This window comes from Dipodomys merriami, unplaced genomic scaffold (assembly GCF_024711535.1).
Source record: "Dipodomys merriami isolate MVZ:Mamm:240054 unplaced genomic scaffold, mDipMer1.0.p SCAF_77, whole genome shotgun sequence".
Lineage (NCBI taxonomy): Eukaryota > Metazoa > Chordata > Mammalia > Rodentia > Heteromyidae > Dipodomys > Dipodomys merriami.
The window spans coordinates 795,644-809,729 of NW_027206368.1; positions in this window are offsets into that span (position 1 = coordinate 795,644).

The window sequence follows — 14,086 nt, forward strand, 5'->3', positions numbered from 1 at the left end:
AGGCTGAGGGTGAGTGTTTGTGTTAGCGTCAGGTTTAGGGTTACGCTTAGGGTTAGGCTGAGGGTGAGGTTGAGGGTGAGAAAGTTAGCCTTAGGGTGAGGGTTAGTCATAGGGTTAGGAGGAGGGTTAGGTTGAGTTTTAGGGTTAGGATTAGGGTTTGGGTGAGCGCTAGGGTGAGGGTGAACGTTAGGGTTAGGGTGAGCGTGAGGTTTAGGGTTAGGGTTAGGGTGAGGCTGAGGGTGTGCGTTAGGGCTAGGGTTAATGTTAGTGTTAGGGTTAAGGTGAGGGTTAGGGTGAGCATGAGGGTTAGGGTTAGGTTTAGGGTTAGGATTAGGGCAAACGTGAGGGTGAGTATGTGTGTTAGGGTTAGGTTTAGGGTTAGGCTTAGGGTTAGGCTGAGGGTGAGGTTGAGGGTGAGGGTTAGCATTAGGGTGAGGGTTAGGTTTAGGGTTAGGGGAAGGGTTAGGATGAGGGTTAGGGTTAGGATTAGGGTTAGGGTGAGGGCTAGGGTGAGAGTGAGCTTTAGGGCTAGGGTTAGGATGAGTTTAGGTTTAGGGTGAGGGTTAGGATGAGGGTGAGGTTTAGGGTTACTGTTACGGTTAGGATGAGATTGAGGTGAGGAATAGGGTTATGGTTAGTGTTAGGGTTAGGGTTAAGGTGAGGGTTAGGGTGAGGGTCAGGGTTAGGGTTAGGGTTAGGATTAGGATAAAGTTTAGGTTTAGGGTGAGGTTTAGTGTTATGATTAGGGTTATGGTTTTGGTGATGGTTAGGGTGATGGTAATGTTTAGGGTTAGGGTTAGGCTTAGGCTTAGGGTTAGGCTGAGGGTGAGGGTGAGGGTTCAGGTTAGGGTGAAGGTTAGGGTTAGGGTTAAGGTGAGAGTTAGGGTTTGGGTTAAGTTTAGGGTTAGAGTGATTTTTAGGGTAAGGTTGACGGTTAGGGTTAGGTTGAGGGTTAGGGTGAGGGTTAGGATAAGTGTTAGCATTAGGATTAGGGTTAGGGTGAGGGCTAGGGCGAGGGTGAGGTGTAGGTGTAGGGTTAGGGTGAGGTTTAGGGTTAGGGTTAGGGTTAGGTGGAGTGGGAGGTTTAGGGTTAGAGTTAGGGTTAGGGGGTGGCTGAATGTGAGGGTTAGGGGTAAGGTTAGTGTTAGGGTTATGGTGAGGGTTAGGGTGAGGGTGAATTTTAGGCTTAGGGTTAGAATTAGGATTAGGGTAAGGATTAGGGTGAATGTAAGGGTTAGGGTTAGGGTTAGGATGAGGGTATGTGTTAGGGTGAAGGTTAGGTTTAGGGTGAAGGATTTGGTTAGGATGAGGGATAGGTTTAGGGTTAGGGTTATTGTAAGGGTTAGGGTTAGGGTTATGGTTACTTTGAGGGTGTGGCTGAGGGTTAAGATTAGGGTTAGGTTTAGGTTTAGGTTTAGGTTTAGGATTAGGGTTAAGGTTAGGGTTAGGTTTAGGGTTAGGGTTAGGGTTACGGTGAGGGTTAGGGTTATTGTTAGTGTTATGGTTTGGGTTAATTTTGCGGTGAGGGTTAGGCTGAGGGTCAGGGTTATGCTTAGGGTTAGGGTTAGGGTTACTGTTAGTGTTAGGGTTAGGGTGAGGTTTAGGGTGAGGGTGAGGGTTAGGGATAAGTTTAGGATTAGGTCTAGGGTTAAGGTGAGGGTGAGTGTGAGGGTTAGGGTTAGAGTTAGGGTTAGGATTAGAGTTAGGGTCAGGGTGAGGGTTAGGATTAGGGTGAGGCTTGGGGTTAGGGTTAGAGTGAGAGTTAGGGTGAGGCTTAGGCTTAGGCTTAGGTTTAGGGTGTGGGCTAGGGTGAGGTTGAGGGTTAGGATGAGGGTTAGGGTTAGGGTTAGTGTTAGGGTTAGGGTTGGAGTTAGGGTTAGGCTTAGTGTTAGGCAGAGGATGAGGGTGAGGGTGAGGGTTAGGGTTAGGTGAGGGGGAGGTTTAGGTTTAGATTTAGTGTTAGATGGAGGGCTAGTGTGAGGGTTAGGGTTTTAGGGTTAGGGTGAGGGTTAGGATGAAGTTTAGGGTTATGATAAGGGTTAGTATTAGGGTTAGGGTAAGGGCTAGAGTGAGGGTGAGGCTTATGGTTAGCGTTAGGGTCTGCTTTAGTGTTAGGGTTAGGGTTAGAGTTACTGTGAGTGTGAGGGTTATGGTTAGGTTTAGGGTTAGGGCTTTTGTTAGGGTTAGGTTTAGAGTTTAATTGAGGGTAAGGGTTAGGGTTAGGTTTAGGGTTTGGGTTTCTTGTTAGGGTTAGGGTTAGAGTTAAGTTGAGGGTAAGGTTGAGGGTGAGGTTTAGGTTTAGGGTTAGGGTGAGGGTTAGGATGAGGGTTAGGGTTATTGTTACTGTTATGGTGTGGGTTAAGTTTGCGGTGATGGTGAGGCTGAAGGTGAGGGTTATGGTTTTGGTTAGGGTTAGGGTTAGTGTTAGGGTTAGGGTTAGGGTGAGGTTTAGGGTTTGGGTTAGGGTTAGCCTTAGGGGTAGGCTGAGGGTGAGGTTGAGGGTTAGAAAGTTAGGGTTAGGGTGAGGGTTAGTCATAAGTTTAGGTGGAGGTTTAGAATGAGTTTTAGGGTTAGGATTAGGGTTTGGGTGAGGGCTAGAGTGAGGGTGAGTGTTATGGTTCGGGTGAGGGTGAGGTTTAGGTTGAGGTTTAGATTGAGGGTTAGGGTGAGTGTTAGGGTTAGCGTTAGGGTGAGGGTGAGGTTTAGGGTTAGAGTTAGGGTTAGGGTGAGGCTGATTGTGAGGGTTAGGGTTAGGGTTAGTGTTAGAGGTAGGGATAGTTTGAGGGTTAGGGTGTGGGTGAGGGTTAGGCTTAGGGTTAGGATTAGGTTTAGGGTAAGGTTTAGGGTGAGTGTGAGGTTTAGGGTTAGGGTTAGGGCTAGGTTTAGGGTAGGATGAGGGTGAGGGTGAGGGTTAGGGTTAGGGTGAGTGTTAGGGTTAGGGTTAAGGTGAGAGTTAGGGTTCAGGTTAAGTTTAGGGTTAGGATGAGGGTTAGTGTTAGGGTTAGTGTTAGGGTGAGGGTTAGGGTTAGGGTTAGGGTGAGGGTGAGGGCTAGGATGAGGATTAGGGTTAGGATTAGGGTTAGGATGAGGGCTATGATGAGGGGGAGGTTTAGGGTTAGTGTTAGCATGAGGTTTAGGTTTAGGGTTAGGGTGAGTGTTAGGATGAGGGTTAGGGTTACAGTGAGGGTGAGGGTTAGCATTAGGTTTAGGGTTAGGATTAGGGTAAGGGTTAGGGTGAGTGTTTGTATTAAGGTTAGGTTTAGGGTTATATTTAGGGTTAGGATTATTGTTATTTTTATTGTTAGGGTTAGAATTAAGGTGTGGGTGAGGGAGAGGGTGAGGGTGTGGGTTATGGTGAGGTTTAGGGTTAGGGTTAAAATTAGGGTTACAGTGAGGGTGAGGTTTAGGGTTAGATTTAGGGTTAGGGGGAGGGTTAGATCGAGGATTAGGTTTAGGGTTAGTGTTAGGGTTAAGGTTAGGGTGAGGGTTAGCTTGAGGTTTAGATTTAGGGTTAGGGTTAGTATTAGGGTTAGGGTGAGCATGAGTGTGAGGGTTAGGGTTAGGTTTAGGCTGAGGGTGAGGCTGGGGGTGAGGATTAGGGTTAGGCTAATGGTTAGCGTTAGGGTGATGGTGAAGGTTAGTTTGAGGGTTAGAGTTAGGATTAGGGTTAGGGTGAGTGCTAGGGTGAGGTTGAGGGTTAGGGTAAGGCTTAGGCTTAGGTTTAGGCTTAGGCTGAGTTTGAGGTTGAGGTTGATGGTTAGGGTTAGGGTGATGGTTAGGATTACGATTAGGGTGTTGGTTAGGATGAAGTTTCGGTTTATGGTGAGGGTTAGGGTGAGGAGGATGGTAAGGGTAAACGTGAGGGTGAGGGTTAAGATAAAGGTGAGGGTTAGGTTCAGGTTTAGGGTTAGGGTAAGGGTGAGGTTTAGGGTTAGGGTGTGGTTTAGATTGAGAATTAAGGTTACGGTTAGTGTAAGGTTTCGGGTGAGAATGAGGGTTAGGGTTAGGGTGAGGGTGAGGGTTAGAACTAGGGTTAAGGTGAGGGCTAGGGTGAGGGTGAGGGTTATTGTTATGCTTAGTGTTAGTGTTAGGGTGAGTGGATGCATTAGAGTGAGGGTTAGGGTTACGGTGAGGGTTATGGTTAGGGTTAGGGTTAGGGTTTGGGTTAGGGTTTTTGTTAGGGTTAGGGTTACGGTTACGGTTACGTTGAAAGTGAGGATGAGGTTTAGGGTTAGTTATAGTGGTAGGGTTATGGTAAGGGTTACGTTGAGGGTTGGGTTTAGGGTTAGTGTTAGTTTTAGATTTAGGGTGAGAGTTAGGGGGAGGCTGAGGGTTAGGGTTAGGGTTAGGGTTAGGATTAGTGTTAGGGTGAGGGTGAGTGTGTGTGTTAGGGTTAGATTTAGGGTTAGGCTTAGGGTTAGCCTGAGTGTGCGGTTCAGGTTGAGGCTAAGGGTTAATGTGAGGGTTAGGTTTAGGGTTAGGTTGAGGGTTTGGATGAGGGTTAGGGTTACAATGAGGGTGAGGTTTAGGGTTAGTGTGAGGGTTAGGGTTAGGATTAGGGTTAGGTTGAGGGTAGGTTTTAGGATTAGGGTTAGGTTTAGGGTTAGGTTTAGGGTTAGGGTTTGGTTTAGGGTTAGGATTAGTGTTATTGTTAGGGTTAGGATTAGAGTTACTGTGAGGGTGAGGGTGAGGGTGAGCGTTAGGGTAATGTTTAGGGTGAGGTTTTGGGTTAGGGTTAGGATTAGGGCTAGGGTAAGTTTAGGTTTATGGTTAGACTTAGGGTTAGGGGAAGGGTTAGGATGAGTGTTAGGGTTAGGGTTAATGTTAGGGTTAAGGTTAAGGTGAGGGTTAGGTTGAGGTTTAGGGTTAGGGTTAGGGTGAGGATTAGGGTTAGGGTTAGGTTAGGGTGAGGGTTGGGTTTAGGGTTAGAGTTAGGGTTAGGGTGAGGCTGAGCGTGAGGGTTAGGGTTAGGGTTAGTGTTAGAGTTAGGGATAGGGTGAGGATTAGGGTGAGGGTGAGGGATAGGCTTAGGGTTAGGATTTGGTTTAGGATAAAGATTACGGTGAGGGTTAGGGTTAGGGATAGGGTTAGGTTTAGGATTAGGGTTAGGGTGAGTGTGAGTGTGAGGCTTAGGTTTAGGGTTAGTGTTAGGTTTTGGGTTAGGGTTAGTGTTAGTGTTACGGTGAGGGTTAGGGTTAGGTTTATGTTTAGGATTAGGCTTAGGTTTAGGCTGAGGGTGACAGTGGGGGTGAGGATTAGGTTTAGGGTTATGGTTAGGGGTAGGGATAAGGTTATTGTTAGTGTTATGGTTATGGTTAAGTTTGTGGTGAGGGTGATGCTGAGGGCGAGGGTTATGTTTAGGTTTAAGGTTAGGGTTAGGATTACGGTTAGGCTTAGGCTTAGGCTGAGGGAAATGGTGGGGGTGAGGATTAGATTTAGGGTTAGGGTTATTTTTAGTGTTATGGTTAGGGTTAAGTTTGCAGTGAGGGTGAGGCTGATGGTGAGGGTTATGTTTAGGGTAAGGATTAAATTTAGGCTTAGTGTTATTGTTAGGGTAAGGGTTAGAGTTATGGTGAGTTTGAGGGTGAGGGTGAGGGTTAGGGTTAGTGTGAGGTATAGGGTGAGGTTTAGGGTTAGTGTTAGTGTTAGGGTGAGGGTGAGGTTTAGGGTTAAACTTAGGTTTAGGGGGAATGTTAGGGTGAGGTTTAGGGTAGGCTTGGTGTTAGGGTTAGAGTGAGGGAAAGGGTTAGGTTCATGTTTAGGGATACGGTTAGGTTTAGGAGTAGGCTTAGGGTGAGGGTGAGTGTGAGGGTTAGGGTGAGGGTTAGGTTTAGGGTTATGGTGAGGGTTTGGATGAGGGTTAGGGTTAGTGTAAGGGTGAGGTTTAGGGTTAGTGTGAGGGTTAGTGTTAGGATTAGGGTTAGTGTGAGGTAGGTGTTAGGATTAGGGTTATGGTTAGTGTTAGGGTTAGGTTAAGTGTTAGGATTAGTGTTATTGTTAGGGTTAGGATTAGAGTTACTGTGAGGTTGAGGCTGAGGGTGAGCGTTAGGGTTAGGTTTAGGGTGAGGTTTAGGATTAGGGTTAAGATTAGTGTTAGGGTAAGGCTGAGGTTTATGGTTAGACTTAGGTTTAGGGGGAGGGTTAGGTTGAGGGTTAGGGTTAGGGTTACTGTTAGGGTTAGGGTTAAGGTGAGGGTTAGGTTGAGGTTTAGGGTTCGGGTTAGGGTGAGGTTTAGGGTTAGGGTAATAGTTAGGGTGAGGGTGTGGTTTAGGGTAAGAGTTAGGCTGAGGGTGAGGGTTAGGGTTACGGTTAGTGCTAGAGTTAGGGATAGGGTGAGGGTTAGGATGAGGGTGAGGGTTAGGGTGAGGGTTAGGTTTAGGGTTATGGTGAGGGTTTGGATGAGGGTTAGGGTTAGAGTGAGGGTGAGGTTTAGGGTTAGTGTGAGGGTTAGGGTTAGGATTAGGGTTAGGGTGAGGTAGGTGTTAGGATTAGGGTTATGGTTAGTGTTAGGGTTAGGTTAAGGGTTAGGATTAGTGTTATTGTTAGGGTTAGGATTAGAGTTACTGTGAGGGTGAGGCTGAGGGTGAGCGTTAGGGTTAGGTTTAGGGTGAGGTTTAGGATTAGGGTTAGGATTAGTGTTTGGGTAAGGCTGAGGTTTATGGTTAGACTTAGGTTTAGGGGGAGGGTTAGGTTGAGGGTTAGGTTTAGGGTTACTGTTAGGGTTAGGTTTAATGTGAGGTTTAGGTTGAGGTTTAGGGTTCGGGTTAGGGTGAGGTTTAGGTTTAGGGTGATAGTTAGGGTGAGGGTGTGGTTTAGGGTAAGAGTTAGGCTGAGGGTGAGGGTTAGGGTTACGGTTAGTGTTAGAGTTAGGGATAGGGTGAGGGTTAGGGTGAGGGTGAGGGTTAGGATTAGGTTTAGGATAAGGGTAAGGGTGAGGGTTAGGGAGAGGGTTTGGGTTAGGGTGAGGGTGAGTGTGAGGATTAGGGTTAGGGTGAGGGTGAGGGTTAGGGTTTGGGTTAGGGTGAGGGTGAGGCTGAGGATTATTGTTATGTTTAGGGTTATGGTTATGTTTAGGGTTAGGGTTAGGTTTATTGATAGTGTTACGGTGAGGTTTAGGGTTAGTTTTAGGGTTTGGATTAGGCTTAGGTTTAGGCTGACGGTGAGAGTGGTGGTGAAGATTAGGATTAGGGTTAGGGTTAGGGATAGGGTTATTGTTATTGTTATGGTTAGGATTAAGTTTGTGCTGCGGGTGACCCTGAGGGTAAGGGTTATGGTTAGGGTTAAGGTTAGGGTTAGGATTAGGGATAGGCTTAGGGTTAGACTGAGGGTGATGGTGGAGGAGAGGATGAGGGTTAGGGTTAGGGTTATTGTTAGTGTTATGGTTAGGGTTAAGTTTGCTGTGAGCGTGAGGCTGAGGGTGAGGGTTATGTTTAGGGTTAGGGTTAAGTTTAGGGTTAGTGTTATTGTTAGGGAAAGGTTTAGATTTATGGTGAGATTGAGGCTGAGGGTGAGGGTTAGGGTTAGGGTGAGGTGTAGGGTGAGATTTAGGGTTAGGGTTAGGGATAGTGTGAGGGTGAGGTTTAGGGTTAGACTTAGGGTTAGGGGGAGGGTTAGGGGGAGGTTTAGGGCTAGGGTTAGTGTTAGGGTTAGGGTGAAGGAAAGGGTTAGTTTGAGGTTTAGTGATAGGGTTAGGCTTAGGGTGAGGGTGAGTGTGACGGTTAGGGAGAGGGTTAGGCTTAGGCTTAGGGTTAGGCTGAAGCTGAGGGTGGGGGTTAGGATTATGGTTAGGGTGACGGTTAGGTTTAGGGTTAGGTTGAGGGTTAGGATGAGAGTTAGTGTTAGGATTGGGATTTGGGTGACGGCTAGGGTGAGGGTGAGGGTTAGGGTAAGGCTTAGGCTTAGGCTTAGGGTTAGGATGAGTGTGAGGTTGAGGGTGAGGGTTAGGTTTAGGGTTATGATTAGGTTTATGGTTAGGGTGAGGGTTAGGACGAGGTTTAGTGTTAGGTTGAGGGTTAGGTTGAGGATGATGGTAAAGGTAAAGGTGAGGTTTGGGCAGAGAGTGAGGGTTTCGTTAAGGGAGAGGTATAGGGTTAGGTTTAGGGTTAGAATAAGGGTTAGGGTTAGGGTAAGGGTTAAATTGAGGATTAGGTTTAGGGTTAGTGTGAGGTTTAGGGTGACGATGAGGGTTAGGGTTAGGGTGAGGGTGAGGGTTAGAATTAGGGTTTGGGAGAGGGCTATGCTGAGGGTGAGGGTGAGGGTTAGGGTTTTGGTTAGGCTGAGGTTTAGGGTTTGGATTAGGGTTAGAGTTAGGTTTACGGTTAATTGTGAGGCTTAGGGTTAGAGTTAGAGTTAGGGTTATGGTTGGGGTTAGAGATAGGGTGAGGTTTAGGATTAGGATGAGGGTTAGGGTTAGTGTGAGGGTGAGTGTCAGTGTTAGGGTTAGTGTTAGGGTGAGGATAAGCGTTATGGTGAGGCTTAGGGTTAGGTTTAGGATTTTGGTTAGGGTGAGGGTTAGGGTTAGGGTTAGGGTTAGGGTGAGGTTGAGGTTTAGGGTTAGATATAGGGTTAGAGGGAGGGTTAGGGTGAGGGTTAGTGTTAGTGTTAGTGTGAGGGTGAGGTTTAGGTTGAGGTTTAGGGTTAGGGTTAGGGTTAGGGTTAGTGTGACGGATAGTGTTAGGGTGAGGGTAAGTGTTAGTGTGAGGGTTAGGGTTAGGGTGAGTGTTATGGTTAGGATGAGGGTTAGTATTAGGGTTAGTGTTATTGTTAGGGTTAGGTTTAGGGTAATGGTTACAGTGAGGGTGACGGTTAGGGTTAGGGATAGGGTGAGGTTTAGGGTTAGGGTTAGGCTAAGGGTAAGGGTTTGGATGAGGGTTAGTGTTACGGTGAGGGTGAGGGTTAGGGTTCGGGTGAGGGTTAGGTTTAGGATTAGGGTTAGGGTGAGGGTGAGTTTTAGGATTATGGTTAGGGTAAGGTTTAGGTTTAGGTTTAGGGTTAGGATTAGTGTTATTGTTAAGGTTGTGGTTAGATTCATGCTGAGGGTAAGGTTGAGGGTGAGGGATAGGGTGAGGTTTAGGGTATGGATTAGGGTTAGGGTTAGGATTAGGGTTAGGGTGACGGTGAGGTTTAAGGTTAGATTTAGAGTTAGGGGGAGGGTTAGTTCGTGGGTTAGTGTTAGTGTTAGTGTTAGGGTTAAAGTTAGGGTGAGGGTTAGATTGAGGTTAAGGTTTAGGGTTAGGATGAGGGTTAGGGTGAGGGTGACTGTGAGGGTTAGAGTTAGGGTTAGGTTGAGGCTGATTTTGAGGTTTAGGGTTAGAGTTCTTGTTAGAGTTAGTGTTATGATGAGGGTTAGGGTGAGTGTGAGGGTTAGGCTTAGGGTTAGGATTGAGATTAGGATAAGGGTTAGGGTTATTGTGAGGGTTAGGGTTAGGCTTAGGGTTAGGGTGAGGGTGAGGGTGAGGGTTAGGGTGAGGGTTAGGGTTAGGGTTAGGGTGAGAGTTAGGGTTCGGGTGAAGTTTAGAGCTTGGATGCAGGTTAGGGTTAGGGTTATGGTGAGTGTGAGGGCTAGGGTTAGATTGAAGGTTAGGGTTAGGTTTAGGGTTAGGGTGTGGGTTTGTGTTAGGTTTAGTGTGAGGGTTAGCGTTAGGGTGAGGGTTTGGATGAGGGTTAAGTTTATGGTGAGGGTGAGGGTTAGGGTTATGTTTAGGATTAGTTTTAGGGTGAGGGTGTGTGTTAGGATTAGGGTAATGGTTAGGGTTAGGGTTAGGTTTAGGATTAGGATTAGTGTTATTGTTAGGGTTAGAGTTGGAGTTCAAGTGAGGGTGAGGGTGAGGGTTAGGGTGAGTTTTGGTTAGGGGTAGGATTAGGGTTAGGGTGAGGGTGAGGTTTATGGTTAGATTTAGGGTTAGGGGGAGGGTTAGTTCGTGGGTTAGGTTTAGTGTTAGGGTTAAGGTTAGGGTGATGGTTAGGTTGAGGTTAAGGTTTAGGTTTAGGGTTAGGTTTATGATTAGGGTTAGGGTGAGGATGAGTGTGAGTGTTAGGCTTAGGGTTAGGCCTCGGCTTAGGTTTAGGCTGAGGGTGAGTGTGGGAGTGAGGATTAGGGTTAGGGTGATGGTTAGGTTTAAGGTTAGTGTGACGGTAAAGATGAGGGTTAGGGTTAGGATTAGGGTTAGGGTGAGGGCTAGGGAGAGGGTGAGGGTTAGGGTAAGGGTTAGGCTTAGGCTTAGGGTTAGGCTGAGTTTGAGGTTGAGGGTGAGGATTAGGGTTAGGGTGATGTTTAAGTTTATGGTTAGGGTGAGGGTTAGGATAAGGTTTAGGGTTAGGGGGAGGTTTAGGGTCAGGATGATCGTAAGGGTAAAGGTGAGGTTTAGGCTGAGGGTGAGGGTTAAGATAAGGTTGTGGGTTAGGGTTAAGTTTAGGGTTAGGGGAAGGGTTAGGGTTAGGGTTAGGGTGAGGGCTAGATTGAGGTTTAGGGTTAGGGTTAGTGTGAGGTTTAGGGTGAGGATGAGGGTTAGGGTTAGGGTGAGGGTGAGGGTTAGAATTAGGTTTAGGGTGAGGGCTAGGGTGAGGGTGAGGTTTTGGGTTAGGGTGTGGTTTAGGATTAGGTTGAGGGTTAGCGTTAGTGTGAGGGTTAGTGTTAGGGTTAGTTTTAGTGTTAGGGTGAGAGTGTTAGGGTGAGGGATAGGGTTAGGGTGAGGTTTATGGTTAGGGTGAGGGTTATGGTTAGGTTTGTTGTTAGGGTTAGGGTTACTTTTTCAATGAGCGTGACAGATAGTGTTAGGGGGAGGGGGAGGCTTATTATTAGAGTTAGGGTTAGGCTGAGGCTGAGGGTGAGGGTTAGGTTTATGGTTAGTGTTAGGTTTAGGGTTAGTGTGAGGGTTAGGGTTAGGCTTAGGCTTCGGCTTAGGCTTAGCCTTAGGCTGAGCATGAGGGTGAGGGTTAGGGTTAGGGTGAGGGTTAGAATAAGTTTTAGGGTTAGGATTAGTTTTAGGGTGAGGGCTAGGCTGAGGGTTAATGTGAGTGTTAGGTTTAGGAATAGGGTTAGGTTTAGGATTAGAGTTAGGGTGAGGGTGAGTGTGATGGTTAGGGTTAGGGTTAGTCTTAGGGTTAGGGTGAGGGTAATGGTTAGGGTTTGTGTTAGGGTGAGGGTGAGGCTGAGGATTAGGGTTTGGTTCAGATTTTGGGTTAGGGTTAGGGTTAGGTTTAAGGTGATGGTTAGGGTTAGGGTTAGCCTTAGGATTAGTGTTAGGCTGAGGGTGAGGGTGTGGTTTAGGGCTAGGTTTGGGTTAAGGTGAGGGTGAGGCTGTGGATTAGGTTTACGTTTAGGGTTAGGGTTAGGGTTATGTTTAGGCTTAGGGTTTGGGTTAGCGTGAGGTTTAGGTTTAGATATAGGGTTAGGCGGAGGGTTAGGGCAAGGGTTAGGAATAGGGTTATTGTTAGGGTTAGGGTGAGGGTGAGGGTTAGGTTGAGGTTTAGTTTTGGGGTTAGGGTTAGGGTTAGGGTTAGTGTGAGGGTTAGTGTTAGCGTTAGGGTTAGTGTTAGGGTGAGGGTAAGTGTTAGGGTGAGGGTTTTGTTTAGGGTGAGGGTTATGGTTAGGGTGAGGGTTAGGATTAGCTTTAGGGTTATTGTTAGGGTTAGGTTTAGGGTTACAGTTACAATGAGGGTGAGTGTGAGGGTTAGCGTTAAGTTTAGGGTGATGTTTAGTGTTTGGGTTAGGGTTAGAGTGAGGGTTAGAGTGAGGGTGAGGTTTAGGGATAGAGTTAGGGTTAGGGTGAGGGTTAGATTGAGGTTTAATGTTAGGGTTAGTGTTATTGTTACGGTTAGGGTGACAGTTGGGGGGGTTATTGTTAGCGTTAGCGTTAGGGTTACGGTGTGGGTGACGTTTAGTGTTAGAATTAAGGTTAGGGTGAGGCTGAGTGTGAGGGTTAGCTTTACGGTTAGTGTTAGGGTTAGGGTGAGGGTGAGGGTTAGGGCTAGGGTTAAGATTAGGATTAGGTTTAGGTTTAGGGTTAGAGTGAATGTGATGGTTAGGGTTAGGGTTTGGGTTAGCCTTATGTTTAGGCTGAGGGTGAGGGTGAGGGTTAGGTTTAGGGTGAGGGTTAGAGTTAGGGTTAGGGTAAGGTTTAGTGTTAGGTTTAGGGTTAGGATGATGGTGAGGTTTAGGGGTAGAGTTAGGATTAGGGTGAGGTTGAGTGTCAGTGTTAGGGTTAGGGTTAATGTTAGGCTTAGGTTTAGGCTGAGGGTGAGGGTGAGTTTTAGGGTTAAGTTTAAGATGAGGTTTAGGTTTAGGGTTAAGTTTAGAATTTGTGTTATGGTGAGATTAATTGTAGGGTTAGATTTAGGGTCAGTGTTATGGTTAGGGTTAGGGTGAGTGTTAGGGTTAGGCTTAGGCTTAGGCATAGTCCGAACATGAGGGTGAAGGTTAGGGTTAGGGTTAGGGTGATGGTTCGGTTTAGGGTTAGTGTTATTGATAGTGTTAGGGTTAGAGTTTCGGTGAGGGTGAGGGTGAGGGTGCGGGTGAGGTTTAGGGTTAGGGTTAGTGTGGGGTTTACGGGTAGTGTTAAGGTTACGGTTAGGGTGAGGGTTATGGTTAGGATTATGGTTAGGGTGAGGGCTAGGGTGAGGGTGAGGGTTAGGGTTAGGTTTAGGCTTAGGCTTAGGGTTAGTCTGAGGGTGAGGTTGAGGGTGAGGGATAGGGTTAGGGTAATGGTTAGGGTTACGGTTAGGGTGAGGGTAAGGATGAGGGTTAGTGTTAGGGTGAGGTTTAGAGTGAGGGTGATGGTAAGCGTAAAGGTGAGGATTAGGCTGAGACTAGGGTTAAGATAAGGGTGAGGATAAGTGTTAGGGTGAGGGTTAGGGTTAGGGTGAGTTTTATGGTTAGGGTGAGGGTTAGAGTTAGGGTTACGGTTTTTGTTAGGGTTAGGATTAGGGTTACCCTTACAGTGAGGGTGAGTGTAAGGGTTAGGTTTAGGGTGAGGTTATGGTTAAGTTTATGGTTAGAATTTGGGTTGGGTTTAAAGTTAGGGTTAGGGTGAAGGCTAGGGTGAGGATGAGGGTTAGGGTTAGGGTTAGATTTAGGGCTAGAATTAGCTTTAGGGTAAGGGTGAGTGTGTGGGTTAGGGTTAGGGTTAGGGTTAGGCTTAGGGTTAGACTAAGGGTGAGGTTAGGTGTGACTGTTAGGGCTAGGGTGAGGGTTAGGTTTAGGGTTAGGGTGAGGGGTAGGATGAGGAATAAGGTTAGGATTAGGGTTAGGGTGAAGACTAGGGTGAGGGTGAGGTTGAGGGTCAGGGTTAGGGTTACCATGAGTGTCAGGTTTAGGGTTAGAGTTAGGGTTAGGGTGAGGGATAGGGTGAGGTTTAGGGTTAGGATTAGTGTTAGGGTTAGGGTGAGGGTGAGGGCTAGTTTTATGATGAGGGTTAGGTTTAGGTTAAGGGTTAGGGTTAGGGTTACGGTGGGGTCGGGGTTAGGGTTAGTTTGAGGGTTAGAATTAGGTTTAGGGTTAGGTTGAGGGTTAGGGATAGGATTAGGGTGAGGCTTTGGATGGGGTTTAAGGTTACAATTAGTTTTAGGGTGAGTCCTAGGGTGAGGGTGAGGGTTATTGTTAGGGTTAGGGTGAGGTTTAGGGTTAGGTTTAGGGTTAGGTTTACAGTGAGGGTGAGGGTTAAGGTTAGGGTTAGAGTTACAGTGAGGGTGAGGGTAAGGATCAGGGTTAGTGTGAGGTTTAGCGTTAGGGTTATGGTTAGGGTGAGGGTGAGGTTTAGGGTTAGAGTTAGGGTTAGGGTTAGGGTTAGGGTTATCGTGAGTGTTAGATTGAGGTTTAATGTTAGGGTTTGGGTTATGTTTAGGATTGGGTTTACGGTGAGGGTGAGTGTGAGGGTTAGGGTGAGTTTGAGGGTTATGGTTAGGGTTACAGTGAGGGTTAGGGTTAGGGTAAGGGTGAGAGTTAGGGTTAGGGTCAGGGTGAAGGTGAGGGTTAGTATTAGGGTTAGGTTTAGAGTTACAGTGAGGGTGAGGGTGAGGGTGAGGGTAAGGATCAGGGTTAGGGTGAGGTTTAGGGTTAGGGTTATGGTTAGGGTGAGGGTGAGGTTTA